General features: G+C 43.1%; 1 protein-coding gene across 1 annotated transcript in view; it reads right to left on the bottom strand.

The window, feature by feature from the left end:
- Window positions 1-925: 925 nt before the first annotated feature.
- Window positions 926-16,149, bottom strand: part of LOC140721367 (uncharacterized) — a 558,567-nt gene continuing 543,343 nt past the window's right edge. The window contains exon 3 of the transcript XR_012097366.1: window positions 926-1,046. The gene's annotated coding sequence lies outside the window, so the exon portion shown is untranslated. The remainder of the gene's footprint in view (window positions 1,047-16,149) is intronic.

Below are 16,149 nucleotides of genomic sequence, written 5' to 3'. Positions count from 1 at the left end.
AGTTGTGGAGAGCGCCCTCTTCTTTGTGGTGGCGTGTTGGGGAGGAAGCATTAAGAAGAGGGACGCCTCACGTCTTAATAAGCTGGTAAGGAAGGCGGGCTCTGTCGTGGGCAAAGTACTGGAGAGTTTAACATCGGTAGCTGAGCGAAGGGAGCTGAGTAGGCTACGGTTAATTATGGAAAACCCTGAACATCCTCTACATAGCACCATCCAGAGACAGAGAAGCAGTTTCAGCGACAGGTTACTATCGATGCAATGCTCCTCAGACAGGATGAAGAGGTCAATACTCCCCAATGCTGTTAGGCTTTACAATTCAACCGCCAGGACTTAAGAACTTTTTTTAAAGCTATTATTAATGCCTTTTGAGTTAGTGATTTAGATGCATATCATATTTTTTACTGAGTTAAGTATTGTATAATTAGTTTTTGCTACAACAACTGTATGGGACATTGGAAAAAAGGTTGAATTTCCCCATGGGGATGAATAAAGTATCTATCTATCTATCTATCTATCTATCTATCTATCTATCTATCTATCTATCTATCTATCTATCTATCTATCTATCTATCTATCAGTGTGGACCATAGATACCCCTTCTTCTCAGAGTGAGGGAATCACTCAGACTGCTGATCGCTGAGAGGAATTATATTTATTGGTCATTAAAGTTCACCCAGATTCGTTTGGACGGATTTGATGTGGAGCTCAGAGTGTCACAGTGAAACGGCCGGACTGCCGAACTCTCTCCGTTGTCCAATCATCCTTCCAGGTGAGGCGACACTTCACCTATGAATCTTCCGGGGTCACCTATTGTGACCACTGCTCCCGATGCGGCCGCCTCTACACTGGTGACACCGGCTCCTCCGCAGTTGTGCCGGGTATGAGTGTTTTTTAACGGGTGTCGATATTTTTCTTCCCTTTTGTGCAGGAGGGGTGGGTTTTGGGGGTTGATGATCGGGATGCCGTCCTTTTTGATGCGGGGTGTGTGGAGGGAGTTTCATTTATTTTCTCTCTGAACGACTTTCATGTTTTCTTTGTTTCGTGGTTCTCTGGAGAAGAAAAAAATCTCAGCGTTATTTATGAATACCTGCTTTGATAATAAATTAACCTTTGAACTATCCACTCAGAGCGGGACTTAGTTAGTTTGTCACTCAGATAGGAACAGTCTGTGAATGCTCCCACCCAATTCACCAATTCCCCTTACACCACAGATATATCTGTCCAGATACTCCCCACACAAGACAGGCTGGAGCCAAAAATATTTACTACATGACAGACCCTAAAGACAAATTACAAAATAGTCATAATGGCTTACACACACAGAACAGACAGAAGCTGTCCTATCTCTACACATGAGTGCACAAGGAGATAAGCATCCTGAAACCCTAGCTAGCTACCCTCAAGAAGAAATATGGCTCAGCACGGCTTAGTACATCTGTTGATTATCAGCAGTTTCTTTCAGAAAAACAGACTGCTATTGTTTAACGAAGTGTTAACCCTTTTACATACTTTATCATTCCCTCCTTTACATCATTGCATGATCAACAAAGCAGTAACTTTTTACAGAGAAAGCAACCAAGTACAGCATTAACTTCTCAGTGGGTAAAAACGGCATACCTCAGAAATTATAACAATGATATGTACAACCATTTGGACATAATGCAATATCTTGCCCCACATATTACCGACAGGTCTTCGAAGATCACCATTTCGACCCTTCAGTGAACCCGTGTAAATCCTGCCCTACTCTCTTGATGCTATCAGTCTCCTTGGCAGTGTGCTTGGAGAGGGATGTAACGTTTGTAGACTCATCAGGGATATAGGTGCAGCATTCTGTGTCAGTAATAGCACAGGTTCCCCCTTTCTCAGTTGGGATAAAATCTAAAGCCGTACGATTCTGTACGACTGTTTGCCGGATTGCAATGATTTCAGTGGATATTTTTGTTACTTGGGCCTGTGTTTCTGTCAGGGCCCCTGCAGTATTGTGGCCAGCTCCTCAAGTGCTTGTAGCCAAATTGATTATCTCTCGTGAATTCCTGGTTACTCCATAGGAGAGAAAAGCGATCATCCAAAATCGCTCAGTCTCAGTTATTCCTCTCGGCTGCTGGACCATTGCGGTTCTGGCCAGGATGCATGTTTCCCAGTATAGGAAGTTCAGTTTGGTGGGGGCCTGCGATACCATCCCTCAAAACACCGACAGCCACAGTCATCTCTGACTGGAACACAATTCCTCACTCTCTTCCCCAAGTGTTATTTGAGGAAGCCCAGGCTGAGAGATCCTCACTCTGGTTGAGCAGGATTACAGACATTGGAATCATAGTTTTACCCAGCAGGCCCCTAGTTCTACCTGTTTGGCAAGGTGTGACAGAGAGACAGAAAGGTGTTAACATGGGGGCCCCCAGAAAGACATAAATACGAACACTTCTGTTACATTCCCATAACGGTTTAAATGAACCAGCAGCAATAGACCACACCTGTAGAGTGGTTTTGATGATAAAACCACTCTCTTTATTCGTATCTACTTATAATATAACAAATTAAGCAAAATAATCAAAAACTAAAAGTGTTATGAGTACACATATGTGTAAATATAACTCCCAAACCACTAAGCTCAGAGAATGTCAAGCTTAAAGTCTTGAGATGGGAAAGTTATCACCAACAGTGATTGGTCACAGGGGTACCTCTTTAAGTGAATTACCACACCCAGGCAAGGGTTAGCACAAGTGGTCCTCACAGGATACTCCCAAACCAACAGATCCACTCCAATGGATCAAACAAAGTGACAATCACACATTCGGTATACGCTGGATCAATAGTCAACCCACCCTTGTGGGCATAGGAGAGTCCAAACAGTGACCTTTGCCACTCAGCCCTTTGTTTCGAACTTTCTATCTTCTTTCTTTCTCTCTGGCTGACTGTGTTTGTGACTGTCCTTGCTTAAATAAAACAAACTGTGAGCTATGTAAACACAAGCTGCAAGCAAGTGTAAACACGCTGCATCGTCAAATAGTTCCGCCCCTCTCCCTCTCTCTCAGTAAGAACCAAACAGGAGCTGGGAAAGCCAGGCTTGTTTACACAGGAATTTAGTAGGAGAATTTAGAATTTAGTATTTTCTCCCCGTATTGCCTTTTTAGTTATCTTCTGTTGTTCTTTAAAAGTTTCCCAATCCTCTGGCTTCCCTCTCATCATTGCTATGTTATACATCTTCTCTTTTATTTTTATACTGTCCTTGACTTCCCTTGTCAGCCACGGTCGCCCCCTACTCCCTTTAGCTGGCTTTTACCACTGAGATGGTGCGGGACTACAACCAGAGGCCATGGGTTAAGGGTGAAAGGTGAAATGTTAAGGGTAACATGAGGGGAAACTTCATCACACAGACAGTCATCTGGGTGTGGAATGAGCAGCCAGCACAAGTGGTGCATGCGAGCTCGATTTCAACATTTAAGCGGTTCGTGTAGATACCTGAATGGTAGGGGTGTGGGAGTGGGCAGTTTAATTAGTTCAGCACAAACCAGATGGCCCAAATGTCCTGTTTCTGTATTGTAATTTTCCACAAGAACCTGAAGTAATACTAATATTCACTCTAAGTCCTTTTAACAGCTGTGCAGACCAACCATTCACCTCAGCAGGGATTTTTTATATGGCGTTAAAATTGTGGAACTTTAAGTTAATAATACGTCACAGAAAATCCCAGATGCACGTTAAAAAGAGAATTTGCGTGAGAGTGTTTCAGTTACTGTGGGGCCAGGACCCATGCAGCTCAGTGGGAACAGGGAATAATACCAATGGAGAGAGTCAAACTGAGCCAGGGTACAAATTGCAGATGGCAGAAATGCCCCATTCTTATAGAAACAGGAAGAGCATCGGGGAATTGATGGTCATTCCAGATACCAGCAATCTGCCCAGTCAGGAGATGATTTCTCTGTCCAACTTGGGTTCAACCTCATTGTAACAGTGAGGAACAGCCAGATCAAAACTTGGCGACTCAAGCAATCTCATCTGAAATGTTGTCCTACAGCCATTGATGGACTTTGTAAATCATTTCACAGGTTAAAACGAGAAGGAATTTGTCTCCGGGAATCTCAAACACACCACGCCAGTTTTGCTGTCTCTGTCCAGATATTTAAGAAGTGAAGCGAGGGATTCAATCGAACATCCTTCCTACTCAGACTGTGGGGAGGGATTTATTCGGTCAACTGACCAACTGGCACGCCCGTCATCTTACAAAGGAGAAAGGCCGTTCACCTGCTCAGACAGTGGGAATGGATCCACTCGGTCATCTCAACTGAAGGTACATCAGCAAGTTCACACTGGGCAAGGCCATTCACCTGTTCTGTGTGTGAGAAAGGATTCAGTTGGTCTTCCCACCTGCGGACACACCAGTCACTTCACATCGGGCAGAGGCTGGTGATCTGCTGAATTTGTGGGAAAGGATTCACTCAATCATCTGACGTAATGGCACACCAGCGAGTTCACACTGGGGAGAAGCCCTTCACTTGCTCTGTCTGTGGGAAGGGATTCACTCAGTCATCCCACCTACAGAGACACCATCGAGTTCACACTGGAGAGAAGCCCTTCCTTTGTTCAGAATGTGGGAAGCAATTCACTCAATCTTCCACCCTACAGATACATCAGCGAGTTCACACCGGGGAGAAGCCGTTCACCTGCTCAGTCTGTGGAAAGGAATTCACTCAGTCATCCCACCTACAGAGTCATCAGCGAGTTCACACCGGGGAGAAGCCATTCACCTGCTCAGAATGTGGGAAAGGATTCGCTCACTTATTCAACCTACGGATTCACACGCGAGTTCACACTGGGGAGAAGCCGTTCACCTGCTCAGTCTGTGGGAAGGTATTCAGTAAGTCATCCAACCTACAGAGTCACTTGCGAGTTCACACTGGGGAGAAGCCGTTCACCTGCTCAGTCTGTGGGGAGAGATTCACTCAATCATCCAACCTACAGAGACATCAGCGAGTTCACACTGGGGAGAAGCCATTCACATGCTCTGTCTGTGGGAAGGGATTCACGCAGTCTCCTCACCTACAGAGTCACTTGCGAGTTCACACTGGGGAGAAGCCGTTCACCTGCTCAGTCTGTGGGGAGAGATTCACTCAGTCATCCACCCTGCAGAGACATCAGCGAGTTCACACTGGGGAGAAGCCGTTCACCTGCTCAGAATGAGGGAAGCGATTCACTCGGTCAGCCAACCTACTGAGTCACTAGCGAGTTCACACTGGGGAAAGGCCATTCCCTGCTCAGAATGTGAGAAGGGATTCACTCAGTCATCCCATGTAATGGCACATCAGTCAGTTCACAATGGGGAGTGGCCATTGTTATGAATCCCTAGATTTCGTTTGCTGTGGACTTTCATTTTAAGAGAGAGAAATTAAAAAGTTAAATCAGTTTGACTTCAGCTTGTTTACATCGCTTACAGCTTGTTTAGTTTTAACCCAGGACAAAGACACTCAGAGTCAGACGGAGACGAAGGAGGTAAAATGGAAGGATCAAAACTAGTGACCAAGGGTCACTGATTGCAACTTTCCTATGCCCACTAGGGTGGGTTAATTATCGATTCAGCGTACTCAGATGTGTGGTTGTCACCTCGTTTGATCCGTAGGAGTGGATCTGATTTGGGGTATCTTGTGAAGACCACTGATGTGTTAACCCTTGCTGGGTGTGGTGGGGTAATTCACTTGAAGACAATACCCCTTGTGACAAGACACTTTCCGTGATAATTCGTATGTGGATTTGGAATGATGACGGACAGCAACTGTTGTCTCGTTTTACCACCATGAAACCTGTAGAATTCGACATAATTGCCTTTTCTCAACATTTACGCTGGATTACAAATATCTCTCTCATCACCTATTCCATTGTTGAACTGAACTTCCATACTTTGCCATCTCGGGACTCCAAGCCTTGTTTCCCCCGAGCTCAATAGTCTGGGAGTTATATTTACACACATATATACACATAACACATTTGTTTCTCTTGTTTAAGTTACTATATTATAAGTAGATTCTAATAAAGATAGTTTTAACATTAAAACAGACTCCGGGTGTAGCCTATTGCTGGTGTTCGTTTCTAAAGCGTTACAATTCATAACAAAATGTGGGCCTGCGTCTGGGATATGAACAGATTTGGGGGCGTAGTCATTAATTATCGATTTCATTGGGGAAATCCCTTTTGATTTATTTGTGTGTGAAAAATCAGAAGCAATGGATGTTGATAAATGTCTCGAAGTGCCAGGCATTGGAGGACGCCAGAAGGATTGAGTTGTTATGTATTGCTAAAAGGTTAAAACTTGCTAAGGGGAAATCGACAATGAGGAGGGCACAGATGCAGAGGATAATAGCTGAACATTATGTATCTGAGGGTGTGTTTAAAGTGGAGGAGTTGGAGGTGTTTCCTGAAAGTAAACCTAGTGAGCTTGAGCTCCAGTACAATTGAGAAAAAAATTAAAAGCGGAGGCTGCGGAAAGGCAGAGAGAGAAAATCAGAGAGAGGAAGCCGAAAGGCAGAGGCTGTTCGAGCTGGAAAAGATAGAAAGATTGCAGCAAAGGGGTCGAGTGTTAGAATCTGGTGATAAGTTTAAGGCCAGTCGGGAAGTTAAATTGGTACCTCCATTTGACGAGGTAGAGGTTGATAAATACTTTCAGCATTTTGAGAAAGTTGCTCAGAGTTTAAAGTGGCCAACAGAGGGTTGCCTTATTCTCTTACAAAGTGTAATTAAGGGGAAGGCTCAGCAAGCCTATTCTGCTTTGACAGTTGATGAAGCACCTGATTATGACATAGTGAAACAGTCTGTGCTCAAAGCTTATGAGTTTTTCACAGAATCATACAGGCAAAAGTTTAGAAAATTGAGGAAGTCTGCGAACCAAATTTATATTGATCTTGCTTATGATACGTTTATGTGTTTTGACCGCTGGTGCACATATAAAAATATAACTGTTGATTTTAACAGCTTGTAAGTGTTGGTTTTAATTGAAGAATTCAGAGGGTGCGTGGCTGATGACATAAAGAGATATTTAGATGAAAAGGATGCTGCCACTTTGCAGGAGTCTGCTAGATGAGCAGATGAATTTGCGTTAACTCAGAAGGTTAAGTTTATCCCGAATAAGAGCTTCCAAAAGAGTAGCAGGGATCACCAGTGTAATCCAGAAATTAAAGATGGGACTAGTAACAAGAGTAAGGATAAAGGAAAGCAGTTGAAGGAGAAATATTCTGGTCTTGCTGGTTACTATTGTAAGAAAGCTGGTTATATGATGGCTAATTGTTGCCTCCTGGGGAAGAAAATGGAAAAGGAGGCAGTCCCGAATGCCTGTGTTCAGTCTGTTGAAGCACCAGTAAACCCACAGGGTTCTGAACATTCTGTTGAGGCTCAGATAAGCATTTGAGAGGTCTGACCCAGTTAAGAAGAGATTCGATCATTTTATGTCAGATGGGATTGTATTATTAAAGGAAGGGTCAACCCCGGTACCACTGAAAACTGTTTGAGATACAGGGGCTTCTCAGTCACTTATATGAGACAGTATTCCAAAGTTTGGTGATGAGACTGAAACAGGTGAGTTAAATCTTATTAAAGGCATTGGGGGCGGTGTGGTTTCTGTTCCATTGTACAACGTAACTTTACAGTCAGGGTTGGTTTCGGGACCTGTTAAAATCGGATTGTCCTCCAGTTTACTGGTGGGAAATGTTACCTTGCTGTTAGGGAATGACCTGGCAGATGTTAAAGTAGTTCCTGCAGTGTAGTTGACAACTAAGCCAACCACTGACGACACACAGATGGATTTTAACATTTATCCTTCCTGCGCAGTAACTCGAAGTATGGTTAAAAAGGCTGCCGACACAGACAGTTCTGTGCAGCATGATTCTGATATCCATGATAGCCAAAATCGGGATTCAGGTTATGATGACTTGTCAGGAACTTTTCTGCCTTCATTGTTTCAACAGGATTCAGGTAGTAAGTGATGAGAAAGATTTATCCCTGTCTAGGAAGGAGTTTATAGCAGAACAGAACCGAGACTCTGAGATTGAAGCTTTAAAAGAAACAGCTCTCTCAGATGATGTGATTAAGAAAGTGCCAGTAGGGTATTATCTCAAGGATGGAGTGTTAATGAGGAAGTGGAGGCCACCTGCTATACCAACGAGTGAGGAATGGGCAATTGTTCACCAAGTTGTAGTTCCTAAAGTTTATAGGGCTGAAATTTTCACTTTGGCCCACAGTAAACACATAGGTGGCCATATTGGAATGAATATAATTGTAAACAGGTTTATGAAATAATTGTACTGGCCTAAGTTGAGGAAAGATGTGACCTTTTTCAAACATGTCACATTTGTCCATTTGTGGGTAAACCCCACCAGGTCACCCCAGTGGCCCCACTGTAGTCTATACCTGCATTCGGTGAACCCTTTTCTAAAGTCATAGTGGATTGTGTTGGCCCATTGACAAAGCCCAAAGCTGGCCATCAGTAACTACACAGTATTATGTGTACTGCATTCAGATTCCCAGAGGCAATACCTCTCAGAAATATTAAAGCTAAAACTGTAGCGAAAGTTCTTACCAAGCTGTTTTCTTTTTTAATACATTTTCTGGAGTGCCTAAAGAAATCCAGTCTGATCAAGAAAGTAATTTTACACCTGGATTATTTCAGTAGGTAGTTTATGAACTAGGAGCTGAACAAATAACATCATTTGCGTACCATATGGAATCACAAGGGCTGCAGAAAGTTTTCATTCTACACTCAAAACAATGATTAAGATATACTGTATTGAAAATGGAAAGACTGCGATGAAGGAATATATTTGCTTTTGTTCTCAGTAAGAGAGTCGGTACAGGATCACTGGGCTTTAGTTCACTTGAACTATTTGGTTGTAGACTGAGGGGACCTTTGACTTGTTAAAGGAACAGTGGATTGATGGGGATGTACATGTTAACTTGTTAGACTATGTTTTGAAGTTCAATAATAAACTACACCAAGCGTGTAGTCTCGTGAGACAAAACTTAAAGATTTCTCAAAACAAAATGAAGTGTTGGTTTGATAAGCGGGCTTGCGGAAGAAAATACCAGGTGGGGGATATCTTATCTTATCTCCAGTGTTGACGAATCCACTCCAGGTGAAATTCAATGGACCGTATGAAATAGGCTCTCAAATTAATGATGTGAATTATGTTATTTAAACACCCGACTGACGTAACTAACACAAGTTGTACACATAAATATGATAAAGCCTTATTTTGACAAACATGCACCATCTGTGAGTGTTGTTTTCAAAACATATGAATCTGGTAACCCTGAGAATGAAACAATTGACTCGTCTGAGACTTTTCACAAGCCAAACATGGTCCCAGTTAGGCTAATGAACTCGGTTGTTCCAGAAAACATTGTTAACAAGTTGGCTCATCTGCAGCCAAAGCAACAACAACAGCTGAAGGAATTAATTCTGAAGTTTAAAGATTTATTTCCCGATGTTCCCAAGCAAACCACGGTCGCAGTACATGATGTAGATATTGGTCAAGCCAAGCCGATTAAACAACACCCATATCGCATGAACGTAGAAAAGTGTAAATTAGCAGAGCAAGAAATTGCAAATATGCTGGCAAATGGTATTATTAGTCATTCAGCATCAGATTGGAGTTGACCCTGCATTATTGTGCCCAAACCTGATGGTAGTATTAGATTTTGCACTGATTATAGGAAGGTAAATGCAGCAACAAAAACAGATGCCTATCCTATCCCTAGGGTGGATGATTGCATCGATAAAGCTGGAAAAGCTAAATTTCCAACAAAAATTGATCTGTTGAAAGGGTATTGGTGTGTTCCATTGATACAGAGAGGTAGATAAATTTCTGCGTTTGTGACACCTTCTGAGTTGTATGAATACAATGTGTTACCTTTTGGAAGGAAAAATGCTCCATGAACATTCCAGAGAACGTTTGATTCTGTAATTCGAAGATTAGAACACACAGATGCCTATATTGATGACTTAGTCACAGGGAGTGACACTTGGGAAGAGCATATCTCTGCAGTAGAAAACCTGTTTGACAGGTTTCCCCAGGCCGGCCTTACAGGTAACTTGGCTAAGAGTGAATTTTGCCATGCCACTGTGACCTATCTTGGCTATGTTGTAGCTGAAGGCAAGTGGGCTCCTGTTCAGGCAAAAGTCCAGGCAATTTCTCAAGTTCCTATTCTGACTGGTAAGAAGGGTCTCAGAAGGTTTCTGGGAATGGTTGAATATTATCGTAAGTTCTGTAAGAACTTTGCTGATATCGCTCTTCCTCTGAATAATGTCCTGTAGAAGGGTGAAAAGTTTCTTCGGAGCGAACCTCGTCAGTAGGCATTTGATCGATTGAATGCCGTTTTTATGTTATTCACCTCTGCTCTGACTTTACAAAGCCATTTTCTATAGCTGTGGATGCCAGTGATGAAGCTGCCGGGGCAGTGTTATTACAAAAAGATGATGGTGATGTTGTACATCTTGTAGCTTACTTTTCGAGAAAATTCAATGAGCATCAAAGAAATTATTCCACCTTAGCGGGTTATTTTTGACATTTAAGAAAAACCTGGACAGGTACATGGATGAGAGCCGTTTGGGTTGATATGGCCCAGGTGCAGGTCAGTGGGACTAGGCAGAAAAATGGGTCGGCACAGCCAAGAAGGACCAAAAGGCCTGTTTCTGTGCTGTAATGTTCTATGGTTCTTAGAGAAAGAGTTGTTGTCACTCATCTTGGCTTTGCGCCATTTCGATGTCTGTGTTTGTCCTGAGAAGGAACCTCTTGTAGTTTATACTGATCATAATCTGTTGGTGTTTTTGATTCAGGTAATGGGCAAAACCAGATGATTGTTAATCTAGAGTCTGATTTTGCAAGAATATGGTATTGCGATAACGCATATGAAAAGCACGGACAATATCATTGCCGATTGTCTTTCCAGATAAATGTTTTGTGTGAGGGGAAGTGTTATGAATCCCTAAGTTTCGTTTGCTGTGGACTGTCACTTTAAGAGAGTGCCTGAGTGAGGTGGGGACTAACAATGACGTCAGCCGCTGACTTTCTCAGCTCACTTTTGATTTTTACAGAGAGCTCAAGGAGGCGGGACTGTCTGACTTGCAGCTTGTTTACATTACTCGCAGTTTGTTTCGTTTTAAGCGAGGACACAGACACTCACAGTCAGAAGGACGCAAAGAAAGAGAACAAAAGGATGTAGACAAGGAAGCTAGTGGCAAAGAGTCACTGTTTGGAACTCTCCTGTGCCCACAAGGCTGGTTTGATTATCGATCCAGTGCACATCGAATGTGTGCCTGTCACCTCGAATAATCCGCAGGAGTGGATTTTGTTTGGGGAATCCTGTGGTGACCACTTACGTGTTAACCCTTGCCTGGGTATGTGGTGTGGCAATTCACTTGAAGACGATATCCCCTAGGAAATCTGAAATTCAAACAACAACACAAACAAAATGCTGGTGGAACACAGCAGGCCAGGCTGCATATATAGGGTCAAGCGCTGCCGACGTTTCGGGCAGAGACCCTTCGTCAGGACAAACCGAAAGGAAAGATAGTAAGAGATTTGAAAGTAGTGGGGTGAGGGGGAAATGCGAAATGATAGGAGAAGACCGGAAGTGGTGGGATGAAGCTAAAAGCTGGAAAGGTGATTGGTGAAAGTGATACAGAGCTGGAGAAGGGAAAGAATCATGGAACGGGAGGCCTCTGGAGAAAGAAAGGGGGGGGGGGGGCAGATGGAGAACTGGTAATCAACTAAATATGTCAGGGATAGGGTAAGAAGGGGAGGAGGAGCATTAATGGAAGTTAGAGAAGTCAATGTTCATGCCATCAGGTTGGAGGCTACCCAGCCGGTAGATAAGGTGTTGTTCCTCCAACCTGAGTTTGGATTCATTTTGACAATAGAGGACCGCATAGATAGACATATCAGAATGGGAATGGGACGTGTAATTAAAATGTCTAACTTCCGTTAATGCTCCTCCTCCCCTTGTTACCCTATCCCTGATATATTTAGTTGATTACCTGCTCTCCATCTGCCCCCCCCCTTTCTCCCGAGGCCTCCCGTTCCATGATCCTTTCCCTTCTCCAGCTCTGTATCACTTTCGCCAATCACCTTTCCAGCTCTCAGCTTCATCCCACCTCCTCTATAGATGCTGCCTGGCCTGCTGTGTTCCACCAGCATTTTGTGTGCGTTGTTGATCCCTGTGACAAGTCACTTTCGATTATCATTCGTATGTGGATTTGGAACGGCTGTTCACCTACTGTGAATTTGGGAAGCGATTCGCTTATTCATCTAATCTTATGTAACTCTCGCTTCGGCTGGCAGCTTAAAATAGGAGGTGATAGTCCCCTCACCACCCAGCCAAACTTCAGAAATCTCATTTGGGTGGATGCTGCGTGATGTGTCCCCTGTTACAAATCAGTACTGTACCCCGAAATAACAAATGGTACACAACATTTGATTAAACAACTGAGCTTTATAATTCTTACTTTGACTGAGGCAAAGATGTACAGTGTATCGGTAAAGTTTCCTGTAACATTTGACTTCATTGTGAAGTCTTATCTTGCACCTTCTATCTCACTGAGTTTTCCAAGAATCAGTTTCTGTTTGCTAGAACGACAAAAGGTTTAATTAAATGCAGCACCTGGTGGGTTAAGAGTTAGAAGCTACGATCGTAGGGCATGGCAGGATAGATTCTAGCATTTTGTTACGAACAGTAACACTTTAGAAACGAACCAGCAGGAACAGACTGCACCTGGAGTCTGGTTTTAGAAACATAGAAACATAGAAAATCGGTGTAGAGGTAGGTCATTCGGCCCTTCGAGCCTGCACTGCCATTCAGTATGATCATGGCTGATCATGCAAATCAGAACCCTGTACCTGCTTTCTCTCCATACCCCCGATCCCTTTAGCCACAAGGGCCACATCTAACTTCCTCAAATTTAGCCAATGAACCGGCCTCAACTGTTTCCTGTGGCAGAGAATTCCACAAAGTCACCACTCTCTGTGTGAAGAAGTTTTTCCTCATCTCGGTCCTAAAAGGCTTCCAATTTATCCTTAAACTGTGACCCCTCATTCTGGACTTCCCCAACATCGGAAACAATCTTCCTGCATTTAGCCTGTCCATTCCCTTTAGAATTTTATATGTTTCAGTAAGATTCCCCCTCAATCTTCTAAATTCCAGTGCGTATAAGCCTAGTCGATCCAGTTTTTCTTTATATGAAAGTCCTGCCATCCCAGTAATCAATCTGGTGAACATTCTCTGTACTCCCTCTATGGCAAGAATGTATTTCCTCAGATTAGGGGACCAAAACTGCACACAATATTCTAGGTGCGGTCTCACCAAGGCCTTGTACAACTGCAGTAGAACCTCCCTGCTCCTGTACTCAAATCCTTTTGCTATGAATGCCAACATACCATTTGCCTTTTTCACTGCCTGCTGTACCTGCATGCCCACCTTCAATGACTGGTGTACAATGACACCCAGGTCTCGTTGCATCTCCCCTTTTCCTAATCGGCCACCATTCAGATAATAATCTGTTTTCATATTTTTGCAACCAAAGTGGATAACCTCACATTTATCCACATTCAATTGCATCTGCCATGAATTTGCCCACTCACCTAACCTATCCAAGACACCCTGCATCCTCTTACCATCCTCCTCACAGCTAACACCGCCGCCCAGCTTCGTGTCATCTGCAAACTTGGAGTTGCTGCATTTAATTTCCTCGTCTGAATAATTAATATATATTGTAAACAACTGGGGTCCCAGCACTGAGCATTGCGGTACCCCACTAGTCCCTGCCTGCCATTCTGAAAAAGTCCCATTTACTCCCACTCTTTGCTTCCTGTCTGCCAACCAATTCTCTATCCACATCAATACCATACCCCCAATACCGTGTGCTTGAAGTTTGCACACTAATCTCCTTGTGGGACCTTGTCAAAAGCCTTTTGAAATCTAAATATACCACATCCACTGGCTCTCTCCTATCCACTCTACTAGTTACATCTTAAAAAAATTCTATAAGATTCGTCAGACATGATTTTCCTTTCACAAATCCATGCTGACTTTATCCGATGATTTCACCTCTTTCCAGGTGTGCTGTTATCACATCTTTGAAAACCGACTCGAGCATTTTCCCCACCACCGACGTCAGACTAACCTGTCTATAATTCCCCGGTTTTTCTCTCCCTCCTTTTTTAAAAAGTGGGGTTACATTAGCCACCCTCCAATCCTCAGGAACGAATCCAGAATCTAAGGAGTTTTGAAAAATTATCACTACTGCATTCACTATTTCTTGGGCTATTTCCTTAAGCACTCTGGGATGCAGACCATCTGGCCCTGGGGATTTATCTGCCTTTAATCCCTTCAATTTACCTAACACCACTTCCCTACTAACATGTATTTCCCTCAGTTCCTCCATCTCACTGGACCCTCGGACCCTTACTATTTCCGGAAGATTATTTATGTCCTCCTTAGTGAAGACAGAACCAAAGTAGTTATTCAATTTGTCTGCCGTGTCTTTGTTCCCTATGATCAATTCACCTGTTTCTGACTGTAAAGGACCTACATTTGTCTTGACCAATCTTTTTCTTTTCACATATCTTTAAAAGCTTTTACAGTCAGTTTTTATGTTCCCCGCCAGTTTTCTCTCATAATCTTTTGTCCCTTTCCTAAATAAGCCCTTTGTCCTCCTCTGCTGGTCTCTGAATTTCTCCCAGTCCTCAGGTGCGCCGCATTTTTTTTTGTTGCTAATTTATATGTTTCTTCTTTGGACTTGATACTATCCCTAATTTCCCTTGTCAGCCACGGGTGCACTATCTTCCCTGGTTTATTCTTTTGCCAAACTGGGATGAACACTTGTTGTAGTTCATCCATGCGATCTTTAAATGCTTGCCATTGCATATCCACCGTCAACCCTTTAAGTATCATTTGCCAGTCTATCTTAGCTAATTCACGTCTCATACCTTCAAAGTTACCCTTCTTTAAGTTCAGAACATTTGTTTCTGAATTAACTATGTCAATCTCCATCTTAATGAAGAATTCCACCATATTATGATCACTCTTACCCAAGAGGCCTCGCACGACAAAATTGCTAACTAACCCTTCCTCATTGTTCAATACCCAATCTAGAATGGCCTGCTCTCTAGTTGGTTCCTCGACATGTTGGTTCAGAAAACCATCCCGCATACATTCCAAGAAATCCTCTTCCTCAGCACCCTTACCAATTTGGTTTACCCAATATATATGTAGATTGACGTCACCCATTATAACTACTGTTCCTTTATTGCACGCATTTCTAATTTCCTGTTTAATGCCATCCCCAACCTCACTACTACTGTTAGGTGGCCTGTACACAACTCACACCAGAGTTTTCTGCCCCTTAGTGTTATGCAGCTCTACCCTTATCGATTCCACATCCTCCAGGCTAATGTCCTTCCTTTCTATTGCGTTAATCTCCTCTCTAACCAGCAATGCTAACCCACCTCCTTTTCTTTCCTGTCTATCCCTCCTGAATATTGAATATCCCTGGATGTTGACCTCCCATCCTTAGTCACCCTGGAACCATGTCTCTATGATCTCAACTATATAGTATTCATTAATAAATATTTGCACATTCAATTCACCCACCTTGTTTCGAATGCTCCTCTCATTGACACACAAAGCCTTCAGGCATGTTTTCACAACACTCTTAGCCCTTATACAATTATGTTGAAAAGTGGCTCTTGTTGCTTTTTGCCCTGGATTTGCCTGCCTGCCATTTTTACTTTTCACCTTACTACTTTTTGCTTCTACCCTCATTTTACACACCTCTGTGTCTCTGCACCTGTTCCCATCACCCTGCCACGTTAGTTTAAATCCTCCTGAACAGCAGTAGCAAACGCTCCCCTAGGACATTGGTTCCAGTCCAGCCCAGGCGCAGACATACCGGTCCCACCTCCCCCAGAACAGGTTCCAATGCCCCAAAAATTTGAATCCCTCCCCCTGCACCATTTTTCAAGCCACGTATTCATCTGAAATATCCTCCTATTTCTGCTCTGACTAGCACGTTTTTGATGTTAAAACCACTATCTTCATTAGTATCTACTCACAATATAGTAACTTAAGCAAGATATGTGTGTATATGCATGTGTAAATATAACTCCCAAACTA

The sequence above is a fragment of the Hemitrygon akajei genome, unplaced genomic scaffold (assembly GCF_048418815.1).
Source record: "Hemitrygon akajei unplaced genomic scaffold, sHemAka1.3 Scf000054, whole genome shotgun sequence".
Classification (NCBI taxonomy): Eukaryota; Metazoa; Chordata; class Chondrichthyes; order Myliobatiformes; family Dasyatidae; genus Hemitrygon; species Hemitrygon akajei.
This window is presented reverse-complemented; position numbering and strand designations above follow the sequence as displayed.